This window comes from Rousettus aegyptiacus, unplaced genomic scaffold, assembly GCF_014176215.1.
Source record: "Rousettus aegyptiacus isolate mRouAeg1 unplaced genomic scaffold, mRouAeg1.p scaffold_m13_p_2, whole genome shotgun sequence".
NCBI lineage: Eukaryota > Metazoa > Chordata > Mammalia > Chiroptera > Pteropodidae > Rousettus > Rousettus aegyptiacus.
Genome location: NW_023416295.1, coordinates 102,333,374 through 102,347,369, shown reverse-complemented (window position 1 = coordinate 102,347,369; position 13,996 = coordinate 102,333,374).

Here is a 13,996-nt window from a genome sequence, read left to right as displayed (position 1 = left end):
TATCATGAACTGTGTATTTTTATCTGGGGTTTAATGGCTTCACATTTCCTACAGAAAAAATTCAATGAATATTAATGCATGCTTACTATACGTCAAGTAGTGGGTTGGGTGCCAAGATATAATGATGAACAGATTAGTAAAGTATTATTAAAAATATGTAGGATTTGTTGAATGGTGCATAAGTTTATTTTCCATTGGTTTCACAATCAGGATACCACTTCTCCAACTCCGCAAAACACGTTCTCCATAAATTCATGAAAATTTCAGTCTCAAAAACATTTTGAAATAAAGACACAACTCAGAATTAATTTCAATGATGGTTTAGGCATCTATAGAATATCATTGACAATCACCCAGTGTTGATAAACCTATGCAAGGTCAAATTCTGCAGAGACCTTAAACCTAGAAGAAAGAGAAAAAAAGCCAATTGACTATAGAATCCAGACATGGATCCATTTTATTCATCCATTTATTTATAAATTCAACATAAATCCCTAATATGAGTCCCTAATATAAGGGTATCCTGCACAAGGCATTGTAATACCATAGTGAACGAAACAGGTAAACTATTCCTCTCTTTAAGCTTATACTTTAGTGGGAGAGAGTGAAAATAAGCAAAAAAATAAAACTATATAATTTTACTGAGACTAAGTTCTATAAAGATAAAGTAGAATAAGGTATAAGAAATTTATGGAAGGTATGGAAGGCAAAATAGATGGTGAACATCTCAGCAGACTATTTTTTAGCAGAATGAGAACACACACATTACAAGGTAACATTTAGTTTCCATTTTAATTAGAAAAATATGTTGCTAAAGCAAGAGGTCCACAGAAAGAAGGAATGGATCCAACACATCTCAGTTCAACTCCCCAAGACTGTCCCAAATCCTCAAAATGATGTCACATCTGCCTGTGATACTGTTCATACAAGGCAAACATAAGTATTTTTTGAAGAGCAAAATCAGGGTAAAGTTATAATTAGTTTCTTAGATACAAAGTAGAATAATGTGCCAAGACAATAGCTTTGCCAGATATAGTATTACATTGAGAAATTTCCAGATTACCTTGTTCTTTCCTTTAGTATATCAAGAACTGAGTTCTGGAAGATTTAGGTCATAGGGTTCTACCATGATGTGGAAGAGACGCCTGTCTTTTCACAACCAGCCATCTCTATGGTAGATAAGGGATGTGTCATAAAGGAAGAAAAAGAAATTTTTTCATTTTCCAGACACAAGATTGATGAAAAAGAGAAAAAAGAGAGAGGAAAAAAAGCAAGTAAACATGTGCCTCCAAATCTTTTCCATCTTGGCTTCCACCAGGAAAGGTGAGATTACACAGGTGTGGTACTAACGAGATTAGCTACCCACAATGGATACTCTGAAAGGGGACCACTTACTTAGCAGAGTACCCAGGCTGGGTCATAGCCACTCGAGGTAACCTTAGCAGTAACTTTGGTTAGGTAAAGAAGCCTTGAGATTTAGAGTTCCCAAGCCACCTGCATTGTCCTGTTGTTTGGATTTAGAGTGAAGTCCAGTACACCCACCATAGAGCCCATAACAGCAAAGCATTAGGACTCCACAGTAGAAGCTAATGAGGAGCCCCGGAACAGCAAGTTAGATGAAGAAACTACCAGAAATGGAGTGGTTGACATCTAAGCAGCCAGGGTCCTTTCTGGTAGCATTGCCTGGACCAGAAGAACAGCCCATAGGTTCATATTCTGCAGACCTCACCTCTGAAAGTTAGGAGAAAATTCAGTAATGAAGACATCACTGGCCATGACCTTGGAGCTGAGAAGACATCACACCTAAAGACCCCCAAATCTTCTCCTTGCCTCAGGGCTGCACAAGCTTAAGCAGCGTTCACCTCCTAGCTTACACCAACACCAACTTGGTATTAGAGACAGACAAGAGAAAATAGAAGCTCTTTGAGACTGAAGAATGTTTTTATGTATAGCAGAGACTGAGTATAACCTGAAGGGATTATTTAAATTGTTAGATTGAGCCCATTTTAAACTTAATTAAGTTTTCCCACAGTTCAGTAGATGGAAGATCCTAAAGAATACAGATTATAGATAAAATAAAGGAGCTTCATTTCTCTATACATCTAAACTGTCATGTGAGTTAAATCATGAACTCTGTCACATAAGCCATATGTTTCACCCAGCCTTTATCTGCCTGTAGTGTTGATGTACAGAGATTGCAGAAAGAGACTTGAGTCCAAAATATGCAGAACTGACATAATTCTATGCAGGGTAGCCACTCATTCTATTCAGAATTAAATTAAGAAGTTACTTCTACATCAATAAAGCAGGAATTACTCTCTGAAGCATAATTGTTTAATGGGTATCGAAAAAATTTTTCCAGAGATCAAAAAGTGAGAAGCTTGCCAATACACAAGGCCTCTTCGAAGAGACAATGCCTTCTAGAAATATAATAGACTCAGAAGTGTTTGTTATGAGAAAAATAAATGGAAATAATCAAAGCTCTCTTAATAACTATTTGTCTACAAATTTGTACCTCAAATTATTTTAGTTTTTAGTTTTAGAAGATCACAAATGAGTTCAACACAAATAAGAAATATGCTTTCAAATATCAAACTCTGGTGGTTTTTTAAAAGAAATTTAAATGTACTAATGAACCGGGGTTAGTGATATAATTGTGATTTTAAGAAATCTCTTAACTTTATAAAAGTCCAAGTTGTTCTAAAATAAAATAAGATAAATGTACTTATTATAAAGCAAAATGTGAAAATAATATAAAAATGAAGATTTCCTAAAACTAAGGGATTCTTCCTTAGAAGAAAAAAAACCAGATTCATTGAATAAATTTAAAAATATCTATTTGTATTTATACTTTTTCAAAGCTGTGTAAAATAGATGTCTGCTAAAATAAGAAAACTTGCTGATAAAAATGCAGTTTAGAGGCATAACTAGTGTTCCTTTACTATTTCTAGAGTTTTTTTTTAAAAAAAAAGTCTGTCATCACTATTCCTTTAACATCTTTATATAACAACTTTAATGTAATACATACATTTTCCTAAATGAAATAATATACCTATCTTCTATTTAACAAATCAATGGAGATATAACATATAGTTCATATACTTTAAAAAACTAAAATTTTCCTTTGTGGAGATACCCAATGAGTTCCTAAGAACCCCATGGAGAGTGAAAAAGCATGATTGGTTGTTAAATAAGCCAGCCACTTGAAAGAGCTTCCAGCTTAAGTTTTTAAAATGCCCTCTCACCCAGCAAAACTTTCCACACTTGTTAAATCTTATAACCTCCGGTAACCTTTAATTCTGACAGGCGACAGATCACTTGTTCTTGCCAAAAAGAGCCCCCTGCTCCTATTTGCCTGTAATAACATTTTAATATTGAATTTAATTTTCTTGCTCACAAATTACAGGCCTGTAACCATTACCTCAAGAGTGGCATCAGGAAACAAGACTGCGTTATTACTGTACCATCATCCCTGAATATTTCCAATTTACTCCTTTTGTGCCAAGTCTTTGCAAAAGGCCTCATTTATTCTTAAATTCCAGGAACACAGGAGCTAAGAAAAGCTTTGTTGTGTGGCAGAGAGCTTCAGATCTAGCATTCTTGGGGAAGAGGAAATCAAATGGGGCCATCCATTAACAGGTCAATCTAGAATCCTTGTGAAACCCCCTGCCTTTTCAAATGACCATGGGCCTTTTGTCCTTTTTGGGGCCTGGGCCTCTCAGACTGCAGGCTGTTTGCATTCAGTCAACACTTCAATTTTATAGGCCTGTGGAGCCAAAGATTACAAGACTTTTGAACTCCAGGCTGCCTTCTGTCTGGCTACACCCTCTGTTTCTGGAGCCCAAATCTTTTTAACAACTCTACAAAAACAAGCAATTAGGGTAAGGTCTGTTAATCCTCTCCTTTCGACCTAGATGTAATTACATATTTTGAATCAACCAGCCAGGAAGCAGAATGACCAGTAGCAAAGCTTGGAGCTATTTAGAAGAGGATCAAACCCAATACATGATCAGGAGTTCCTTAAAAATGTCCTACTGTTGTTTCACAGAAGTTATATACAATATATATATATAAAGCTAAATTTTTAAGGAAAAAAATAAATATATATTAAAATAAGTGAAAAAAAAAAGTCAGGGAGAGATTTTAAAAGGCTCAAAATATAAGCAAGCATCCACTGGTCTGTCTTCCTCTTGGTAACTGTACATTGGTTTCTCCGTATATAACAGCATATACCCCTTCTTTTTTCTTAATTCACACTATTAATGGACTTCAGTCTATTAAAAGCTTTGATATTTTGTCTAGGAGATTTACATTAAATTAATAACATGATGGTATTTTTAGTTACACAATTAAAATAATAAATAACAGGAAAATTCATAGCATTTCTTTCCAAATCTTTTAAAATTTTACTTTATCTCTAATCTAAATTATTACATACAATTATATACAATAACCAGAGTTTTAAGAAAGAGAAAAGGAATTCTTTTTATTTCTGCGAACAAATAATTTGTTATAAAATGTGATAATGTCAACTCTGCACTAACATGGCATCCTTTCAAACAAATCTGCATTTTTTTCTATAAAGATTTTGCATGGATGTGTCAGTTATACACTTCTTGGAACATAAACATTATTGGTTGTAGTAGGGCTACCAACATCACAAAGAGAACAAGGAGTTCCCAATTTACTAACAGGGTTGTACTTCAAAACCTCATTTTTTAAGTATTTGGAACAGAGAATGTATTTTCCCATAGAAACATCGTTGTGACTATTCCATCCAAACGAGTCTGCTTAACAGCTCTTCACTCACACTCCTCCACGTCCTACCCCTCAAACTTGACTCAGACAGCTTTCTCCTCTTGGAATGCCCTTTACCCCGCCTCTTCCTCATATCCAAAGCCAACTCATTTCCTTGACAACCAGCTCAAATGCTGCTCCACCAAGATTCTCAACAAATGGAGCTGATCACTGGATCTCCAGAACGAATGTGCTTGTCATGGCTCTTCTGTAGTGGACATTGTGGTGACTTCCCCCAATATCCGTTCTATGTCTTCCAACCTGTGGTCCACCCTTATTCCTGAAGCATGGTCTACACCAGTGAGAAGAACTCCATCTCTGTGGACCCGGATATTGGTCCAGGTAATCCAAGACTAAACCAATAGATATTTGGCATTTTCCTGGCCACATGGACTGATTAGAAAAGATCCAATAAACACAGATCTCTAGACTTTTGACCAATGGTTGTGGGAGGGAACATTCTCTTCCTGGATTTGAAAGTTAGGGATTATACAACTCATGTAGTTGTAGGCAGATATATTGTGGTCATGAAAGAAACCAACATGAAGTTGGCCCCCAGAGGAGGGAAGAACTGAGGGATTCATAGAGAAATGGTGCCAGAATCCTCATAGAGAAAGCTCCCTAAGCCTGATCTACATCTGAACTTTCCAATTACATAAGCCAATCATTTTCTCTTATCATTCAAGACACTTCGAGCTGGATTTTGTTACCTCCAATGAAAGCATCCTACTAATACAGTCCTTATCTTTTTCAACTTCTGGTAATATTTTTGTGTACAAGTTTTATATTTCCTGTTGTACTTATTAACTTTCCAAGACCAATATCATATCTAATATACCTTTGTTTCTGCCCAAGGTGCCTAGCATGTACATGTGTATACATATACATAACCGTTGGTTTAATTGAACCAAGTAACTCAATATTTCTCAAGTCAATCCCAGTTATGTAGGATGTTAAAACATTTATGTAGGAAAATTCTATCTTTAAATAAGATTGACAAGCACTGGATTTCAAAAACAAGAAATAATTTTTTTACTAGAGTATCTTTTAGAGTCCTTAATATACTATACTAATCTGCATTGTGACAAGAAATGGGATTTAATATATAACATTTTTTGTTATATAGTAAATAATTTGACTTCTTATCTCTTTCATACTGGGTATTGAGGAACAAGTGTTACAAGGAACATATTTTGGAAAATACTATTATATGTCATAATGTACCTAAACTATGCTAAGAACTCCAACTTGATGGGCTTCGAGGAATAGGAAGAAAGAGGAAAATCAAGTTTTCTCAATTCTCAAAGTGAAGACCAGTCCAAAGAACTTATCTTGGGCACCCTCATCCCGCTCCATGCAATTTACACAGCTCCTATAGGTCCCCTAGGAACTGACTGCCCTTATGGTGATCCTCACCCCTTAGCTGCGGTCACTAAGCTCTGATCTCCTGATCAAATTGCTCCTTTTCTTTGCCCCTCCCTACAATAAAAATCCCCTTTCCTTCCAAACATTCAGGATATCCAGAGGAAAACAATCTGACAAAATGTGTTACCTTATATGTGAGAAGTTATTTATTCAAATCTCCAATTCCTACAGATATTATATTTTTAAATATGTCTATTAACACTGTTCCCTCAAAATATTTCTAGGTTGCATAAAATGAATGTCAGTATTATAAAAGGAAGTATAGGGCAAACATTCTTTAACAGTGGTCGTATTAAAGTGAGATCATTCTATGGAAGATCTTTGACCTTTGCTGTAGAAATAAGGGACGTTTCTGTTGTCATAATCATTAACACCATTGTTAGTTTTAATAATGGTAATTTTTAATAACCTCTGGTCTTTACTAGAGGTGGGAGGTGGAGAGTTGGGCAAAATAGGTGAAGATGATCAAAAGGTATAAATTTCCAGTTATAAGATAAATAAGACCTGGGGATGTAATATGTGTACAGTATAGCAACTATAGTTAACAATATTGCACTGTATATTTGAAAATTGCTAAAATAGTAGATCTCAAAAGTTCTCATCATTAGAAAACAAAAATTGTGATTATATGTGATTGTGGATGTTAACTAAACTCATTCTGGTAATCGTTTGGCAATATTATTTTGTACAGCTAAAACTAATGCAATGTTTTATATCAATTATATCTCAATTTTAAAATAATAGTAGTAAATTTCTCACTTGGTAGGCTCAGTCATAGCTAATAATAGAGTCCTAAGGGATATTCTGTCCCAGTCTCCTAAGGTTGCTTTATTTCTATATTAGTTTTCATTGCAAAACAAGCCACTTGAAAACTGAATGGCTTGGAGGAAAAAAAATGGCATAGATGGTAGAGGTTCGTTCATCTTTCTGGTGACCAAATCAAAGTTGTAACAGAAACAAGGAGAAACAGCAAGGAAAAATCACCTAGGGTCTTGATGAACAAGCCATACAACTAGGGAGAAATCCAAGAAATCACCCTGCAACGGCAGAAGGTAGATTGGGGCGAGGACACAGTGCTGCCCAGTCTCGAGTGGCTGAGTGAGACAAAGGCTGTGGCAGTGGCAGAGGCAGACACCTCTTAAAGGGGCTGTAACCACGAGCAAATTTTCGCAGTGACAGACCTGCTCACTCTGAGCACCAGTGCCGATTCGGCCACACACAGGGGGCACCAGGGACTTCCAGGGTGACATTGTCGGAGCAATGGTCGAGTCAAGACTCGCTCTGTACAGAAGCACCGGGAGTATCCACTGTTCCCTATTGAGCCCTCCCCATTACCAGTGTGCCAGACACAGCACTGCCATAGCCATGACATCATCAAACTGAATAACAAAGGTCAATTCGCCCAAAAAATCCCTGCCTCCCGCAACTAAGGGCCCCAACCAAACCACATCCAGGTATATCCTCAGCGAATCAGGTGCTCATTGCTGAGCAGTGCCTAGACTCACACTGGAGGCTGCTAGCCTCAATTTCTGATGTGACCTTCTGTGTCAACTATAAGCACAGCATTCTTGGATCACTTGCTGAATCTTAACAGATGGCCCCAGAGGGGTAGAGGCTTGGGCTAAGTTTGGCCTGCAGCTGAACCCCTCTCAGGACTGTGCCACTGCACACCTACTTCACAAATCAACACTAATAAAACCGGGTGACTCAGGAGCTTTGCTTAGTACATAGAAACAGATACGGAAAGGTAGCCAAAATGGGAAGACAAAGAAGCAGAAACCATATGAGGGAACAGAACAGAGATCCAGATATAATAGGGTCAAGTAATCTAACAGATGCGGAGTTCAAAACACTAGTGATGAAGATGCTCAATGAAATTTTGAGAAGTATAGATAAATTCAGTGAGATAAAAAACATAAAAATGGAAATGGAAATTATAAAAGGGAACCAGTCTGAAATAAGGAACACATTATCTGAGATGAGAAGTATATTAAATGGAATAAACGAAGTGAATAAAGAAAAGGATCAAATGTCCTATTTAGAAGACAGGAAAGCCAAGAACATGGAATCAGAATGAAAAGAGATAAGATGCTGAGACTATAAAAATAATTTAAGGAGCATATGGGACACTATTAAGGGTCTAAATATCCATCTGATCGGTGTAACTGAGGAAAATCAAGATGTTGAACAGTCATTTGAAGAAATAATGATGGAAAACTTCCCTAACCTGGTGAAGGAAATGGGCATAAACTCCAGGAAGCTCAGAGAATCCCCAGTAAGATGAACCCAAAGAGGCCCACATGAAGATATTGTAATTAAAATGCCAAAGGTTAAATACCAAGAAAGAATTTTAAAAGCAGCAGGAGAAAAACAGATAGTTACCTACAAGATAGTACTCATAATACTGGCATCCGATTTCTCAAAAGAAACTATGCAGGACTGAAGGGCTTGGCACAAAATATTCAACATGATGAAAACCCAGGATCTACAACCAAAAATACTTTATCCAGTAAAGCTATCATTTAGATCTGAAGGACAGATAAAGAGCTTCCAGACAAAAATAAGATAAAGGAATTTATCAACACCAAGCCAGTATTACAGGAAATGTTGGAGGGACTTCTTCAAGAAGAAAAAAAACAGTATCAAAAACGGTAATAACAAATAGTAATCAAAAACAGATTCACAAATATAGTGGACAATTTGGTGACAAACAGAGGGGAGAGTGTTGAGGGGGCTGGGAAAATGGGGTAAAGGGTTAAAGAACTATAAATTAGTAGTTGATCGATGGTCACAGGGATGGGAAGCATAGCATGGAGAATGCAGTTAGCATTAATATGATGGCTGAGTGGAGGGCCAGGGTGGGGAGAAAGCAATTGGGGGATCGTCTAACCAATGTGCTATATGCTTGAAACTAATTTAAATAAATAAATTAAAAAGAAAAAACTGAATAGCTTAAGTTTTTCTTTACCCAGGATCCTTCTGACCCACCAGTTCCAGCACAATTCCTGCAATCCTTCTAAGCCTCTTGGTCCCTGACCCATAAGCCCAGTCCTCCTGAGTTCCAGGAGCTGCCTCGGTCCCAAGCCATCCGTGGTGTGTTCAAGTATGCCCTGCTTAGTGTTGGCTTTGTTCTTGAGTCACCAGAGATTGCTCTGTCCCAACAAACATGGGAGCAATAGTGAGGAACTTGGAAAACCGGGGTGAAATGACCACTACCTGATTTGATCTCCATTCACAGTCAATGACATAATATTGGAGAGTACTTCTTGGTAAAGTTATGTACCAACAACATTTGTTGAAAGTAAAATGGAACATTTTTCTCAACACATTGATGTGATTGGACCTAATATTGTAGAACATCTATTATCCCAGGAAGTCAAAGAATAAAGGGAGTTTCTCAGCTTCACCTGAAGGAAATTACAGCCCAAGAAGAAATGAAAAGATTCACTAGATTGCATCTTTATTTTTAATTCTTTCACTCATGAGCACCATTAATTTAGTTTACGAACTTGACCTTCCATTTATAAATATATTGCAGGTGCCATCTGATTTTTTGAGGTTTTTTAGCTTTTGATCCCTTTTGCTGTGAGAGGGAGGTGGAACAGCTTCAGAGCTTCTCTATAAATCCATGGTACCTGTATATCACTCTTGACTTCCCTTTCGTCTATTAAATTTCTTTTCCAACAAGGACTTTTTGTCTTACAGTAGTTTCACAAATTTTATATTAACAATATCAGTAACACCGTTTTCTGAAAAGAAATTTATTAAAATTGTTTTAGATTGCTAGCTAGTCATCCAGACTGTGTGAGCATGCAAAAATAGATTCTTTTTAAACACTGTAGTTATAAGACTTTCAATCTCGGTAGTAAATGTGATATTTAATGAGTAAATAAGTGAATACTAAATGACATAGAGGACCAATAATTTATTATTTCTCTCAGTTCTTCTGGACTGGGTCAACCTGACATGGACTAAGATGGCCTTCCTCAGCCAGAAATGAGGAGATGCTTGGCCTCTCTCCACTTAGTTTCTCTTTCCCAAGGAAGTTAGTTTAGGCTTCTTCAGAGGATGGTCTCCTGGTTCCCAGCAGCAAGAGAGCAAATTCTTTTCAAATATCTGCTGTGTCGTGTTTGTTAATATCCCATAGGACAAAATAAATCATATGATTAAATTCAGGTATGAGGGGCAGAGAAATAAATGCCCCTGTTTGTTGAGAGAAGTGGCAAAGTCACATTGTAAAAGGGCATTTGTGTAGGGGTGGAAGGAATCATCATGGCCATATTTGCAGGCCATCTACTTTGCTTCCAAGTGGAAGCTGAGATAAGCAGTCCCAGCTGAGCCCTGCACGAGTTACTGACCCAAACCATTGTGAGCAAATAAATCCTTGCCACTTAGGCCACTAAATATTGGGAACATTGGTACTACTGCAAAAGCTAACTGAAACACCCAACTCACCGAAGAGAAGGAAGAGGATTTAATGAAACAATCACAAAAAGGAAACACACGTTTGCTTAAGAAACATTGTAGAAGAAATAACCATGTTTAATATTAACCATCCTTAATATGACATATTAAGGCCAAACCATAAGAATGCATTTCCATATGAAAGCTCTTAGAATTCATAGAACAGATTCTAAGGCAAAGAAAAAGCAGGAAAATAAGAGAAGCAAGCAATTCTGCTCTAAGTTTCAAATTTAAAAGGAAACACTTCTATTTATCTCACTTACCACTACTCAAACTGCATTTCCAAACTAGTCCTATGTCAAAATGTAGCAGTGTACATGTTGTTATAGAATTTAGGACACCTGGATTTTAGTTTTGCCACAAACAGCTCTTCAACCTCAGATAAATCATTTGATCTGTCTGGGTCTGTGCTTTCACAACTATTTATTGAAAGGGTCAGACTAAACGAACTTCCCAAACGTTACTCTTCTAAAAATTAAATAACTGATCCAACCTCATACTTCTTATTGGAAAGCCAGTCAGTACAGATAGCATTGTGGTCAAAAGTATGACCTTTGTTATCAAAAAGAACCAATTTCGAGTCCAGCGCAATAACTGACTAGCTGTAGAATCTTGGGCAGTTGTCTTAAATTCTCAGTCTCCTCATCCGTAAAATGAGAACGATAATTGTATTGGAATCTGCTAATTATGAGATAATGCATATCATATGTTCAGCATATGTTTCCACTTTAGAAAGTGCTCAGGAAATATGCCTTTATGTTGTTGACAAGAACCTAAACCATGTCTGTTAATCCCGTAGATACTGTCATAAAATACATAGGTCAGGTCACAAATCCCTCAAGAAATCCTAAAGTTGTTCCCATCACAAGTACCTGCACCTCACCTCTGCTCGCATGTCCTGGGACTAAGCAGAAGTTAAAAACCCAAAATCAATGAAACATTCTAGGCCTACTGCTCTCTCTGCCCAGGCTGTTTTACTTCCCTTTTCTAAAACTCCTAATTTCAAGTCTGAGAAAGAAAAAGAGATTCAGGATATGAGTTTTAAGAAGAGGAAAAAAGCAGGCTTATGCAAAATAACTCTGGCTTCTTCCCTAATTCATGGAGAAAATCCTAGTCCCAGTTCCCAGAATAAAGAATGTCTTCCAGCCATCTGCCTGAAACAAGATACTCAGTTTAGCCAGGAATTCTGGTCTCTCCATTTTTTCCCCTCATGTACAAGGTATCAAAAAATAAATTAAAAAAAAATACCTATAACATTAAAATATTTTTATTCTTCAATGAAAAACAACTATATGCATTCACAAATGAGAAGTAATAGTATATTTGGGCCAGATGAATCTGCTATTCACTATTTCAGGGTCTCTATTGTAATTGGTAAGAATAATAACAAAGTGACAATAACAATGTAGGGTGTGTGCATAGTGGGGGAATCCATCGATTTTCATCTTTGTCTAAGCCAGTAAATTCAAGAACGAATTCATATGAAGGCAAGGCCAAAGCAGGAGAATGAGTAAATGTCATATACTAAATAAATAAATAATTAAAAGTTATAGAAAGAGGTAAAAATAAATGGATAAATAAAATGTATTCTACCTCCTGCTTTGACAATTCAGTCTTCTTAATAACGAAGAAGACCAGATTCAAATTCAATGTTCTTGGATTCCTCCGAGTTCCACACTGTCACAGGGTGACATGGGGACAGCCCGCCCTTGACCCCTGCTCACTTCTTCTCCATCTCCCAGTCCCATCCGGCACCACAAGCTGCCTCACAGTTGAGGATAATCCAGCCTGTACATTCAACCAGTTCAAACTCTGCCTGACAGCTGGACCTTGGCAACCTCACAGGCCTAGAAATGCACAATAGTCTGTGCTCAGGACAAACTCAGGGCAAAGGCCTACCTGGGCACTAGAATCAGGCCTGAGGAGTTCATGGAGCCTAGGCATCCAGAAGTCCATGGTCTTGAAAAAGAGCATGGGTTTTGGATGGGTATATCACCTTGGCCTCTCAGACTCCATGCCCTATAAATCCCATGGAAACCAGAGTGGGACCCCTTTGAACTTGGGAACTAAGACAAGCGCGCATCTTGCCCTGGTTTAAGAGCAACGTCAACTAGAACCTCTCCTCAGAATCTTCTCAGACTTTAGCCCTAGGGGCAGTTCCAAAAGAGAGGTTTCTCGTCACAGCTTCTCCCACAGACATCCGGCCTCTACAGAAGTTCCCTGAATTTCAGCTTCCTGTAGGTGACATCTCTACTCCCACAGCCTTTTCCATAAATTACAAACAAATGTCAGGCCACCAGTTTCTTTCTAATGTCTCATTCCTGACATTAGTCTTTAGTCTGAAACTGCAGTCCAAGTTTCTCATTTTCTCCAAATTCAGACAGCTTTTTTTTCCCTGACATTTTATCCTACCCCAGGATAGTTCTACTCATTGATCCTGCCCCCAAGGGGAAAAACATACATATATCTAATAAGACACAATGACCATCTTAAAGTCATTACTTCTCCTTCACTTCCCATCAAAAATTAAGAGACTAGAACCCAGTTCCTTTTTTTAAATTAATAATTACTCATATCCAACTTCGCATCTTCATTCCTGGGCCCCGATTCTTTCTTAATTTTATTAGAATTCCCTTTCTTTGGGGTTATCCTTACCAATAACCTTAAATGAAAATCAGTTCAACCACAACTACCAAAGTTACCATTCTGGCACCCCTTTCTCTGAGCCCAGCATGTGTTCCTCACCCCTCCACACATAAGATTGTCAGAGAGCCTTCACTAGCAGCTGCCTTTCCCATCAGTCATTTTCTCTTCCTCATCCACTCCCCACATGCTTTCTCTCTTTCGTTCATGTTAAACTGTCTCTCCTTTGTCCATTTCTCCCATGTTTCTCTGTGCTTTCTAATACAATTCCTTCTGTTCTAAGCAAGTACCATCTTCTCAACCAGGATTTTTAAGAGCCCCCTTCATGGGCACTGTGAACTGTCACCAGGCCAAGGCATAGGGAAGACATTAGGCAACAGGCTCATTCTCTTTCAACCATTCTTTTAATATCTCCTGCACTAAGAAGTAGGATGAAACTATGATAGTTCTGGAAAGAGTGAGGTAAAAAACTGGGCCAGCTTCATAAGTTTGCATCCTGTACTTCATGGGCTATGCATTTGGTTTAATGTTCTGTCATCTTCCTAAAATTCTTAAAAACTATATCATTGAACTTTTTTCTGTGTGATGTCCAATGAGACAATTGGTCATGAGGGTGAGCAGAAGAGATCCACACACTATGCCTGTCTACTGTTCTTGCCACCATTTA